This window comes from Castanea sativa, chromosome 12 (assembly GCF_040712315.1).
Source record: "Castanea sativa cultivar Marrone di Chiusa Pesio chromosome 12, ASM4071231v1".
Taxonomy (NCBI): domain Eukaryota; kingdom Viridiplantae; phylum Streptophyta; class Magnoliopsida; order Fagales; family Fagaceae; genus Castanea; species Castanea sativa.
The window spans coordinates 34,720,024-34,722,154 of record NC_134024.1 but is presented as its reverse complement, the minus strand read 5'-3'; positions in this window follow the sequence as shown (position 1 = coordinate 34,722,154).

Here is a 2,131-nt window from a genome sequence, read left to right as displayed (position 1 = left end):
TCGGAGCATATCCCCAGCAGATAACCAAAGAAGTAAACTTCCTTGTTGTTGACCGTTCATCATCATACAACGCTATCATTGGAAAACCGACTTTAAATAGTTGGAAGGTAGTAACATCTACCTACCATTTGTCTGTTAAGTTCCCAACTGAGTATAGGGTAGGTCAAGTGCAAGGAGACCAACTAGCCGCTAGAGAGTGCTATCTAGCCATGTTGGCTATGGACGACCACGTACAGATGATGAACATAAACGAGAGAAGGGTCACCTCGGAGCCCACGGAGGTGTTGGAAGATATCCCTTTAGACGAGAGCAACCCCAAAAAGTTTACTAGGATTGGGGTGAACATGGAAAAGAAGACGAAGCAAGACCTGGTACAGTTTTTAAAGAAGAGTCTTAATGTATTCGCATGGAGTAATGAGGACATGCCAGGTATTGACCCAAGTGTCATTACCCATCGTCTAAACGTATATCCTTCTTCTAAGCCGGTACGTCAAAAGAAAAGAATTTTTGCTCCTAAACGAGACAATGCCAATAAAGAACAAGTCCAGAAGCTAACCACAACAAAATTTATCTAGGAAGTTTATTACCCGGACTAGTTGGCTAATGTGGTAACGGTCAAGAAGGCTAATGGTAAATGAAGGATGTGCGTGGATTTCATTGATCTGAACAAGGCTTGCCCCAAGGATAGCTATCCATTGCCACGCATTGACCAGCTGGTGGACTCAACTGTGGGTCATAAATTGCTAAGTTTCATGGAAGTCTTTTCAGGCTACAACCAAATAAAAATGGATGAGGTGGATCAAGAGAAGACATCCTTTATCACCAGCCAAGACTTGTTTTCCTATAAGGTGATGCCCTTCGATTTGAAGAACGCGGGGGCAACTTATCAAAGGTTGGTTAACCATATGTTTCGCCCACAAATTGGACGAAATGTGGAAGTTTATGTGGATGATATGCAGGTAAAGAGCTTGGATGAGGAAAAGCATCTAGACGACCTTCAGGAGACCTTTGATACCCTTAGACTGTATAACATGAAGTTGAATCCAAGCAAGTGTGCTTTTGGAGTTTCATCAGGAAAGTTTCTTGGATTCATGGTTTCACAAAGGGGAATTGAAGCAAATCCCGATAAAATCCAAGCAATATTAAATATGGAGCCACCAAAGAAGTCCAATCTCTCACCGAGTAAGTTGCCGCCTTTAACAGATTTGTCTCAAAAGCTACTGACAAGTGTTTACCATTCTTTAAAGTTCTCAAGAAGGCATTTGAATGGATGGGCGAGTGCCAAAAGGCCTTCCAAGACCTCAGGACCTCAAGACCTACCTCACTACTCCTCATTTGCTAAGCCCGTCCATACCAAGCGAAGAATTATATTTATACCTAGTGGTTTCCCCACACATAGTGAACTCGGCGTTGATTAGAGAATAAGGGAAGATACAGAAGTCGGTTTACTATACAAGTTGAATTGAAGCAAATCCCGATAAAATCCAAGCAATATTAAATATGGAGCCACCAAAGAATCCCAAAGAAGTCCAATCTCTCACCGGGTAAGTTACCGCCTTTAACAGATTCGTCTCAAAAGCTATTGACAAGTGTTTACCATTCTTTAAAGTTCTCAAGAAGGCATTTGAATGGACGAGCAAGTGCCAAAAGACCTTCCAAGACCTCAAGACCTACCTCACTACTCCTTCTTTGCTAAGCCTGTCCATACCAGGCGAAGAATTATATTTGTACCTAGTGGTGTCCCCACACATAGAGAACTCGGCGTTGATTAGAGAAGAAGGGAAGATACAGAAGTCGGTTTACTATACAAGTCGGGCGCTAAAAGGAGCGAAAGGACGATATCCAATGATGGAAAAACTAGCCTTTGCTTTGGTCACGGCTTCTAGGAAGTTGAGGCGTTACTTTCAAACTCATGTCATCAATGTCTTGACAGATCATCCACTAAAGAAGGTGACGAACAAGTTGGAAGCCGTAGGACGACTAATCCAATGGGCCGTGGAACTTAGTGAGTTTGATGTTAGGTACCAACCAAGAAGCGCGATAAAAGCACAAGCATTAGAAGATTTCATTGCAGAGTTCACTCCTCACCAGGACGAGCTAGACAAAGTGGATAGAGCCAAAGGTGGGTCAT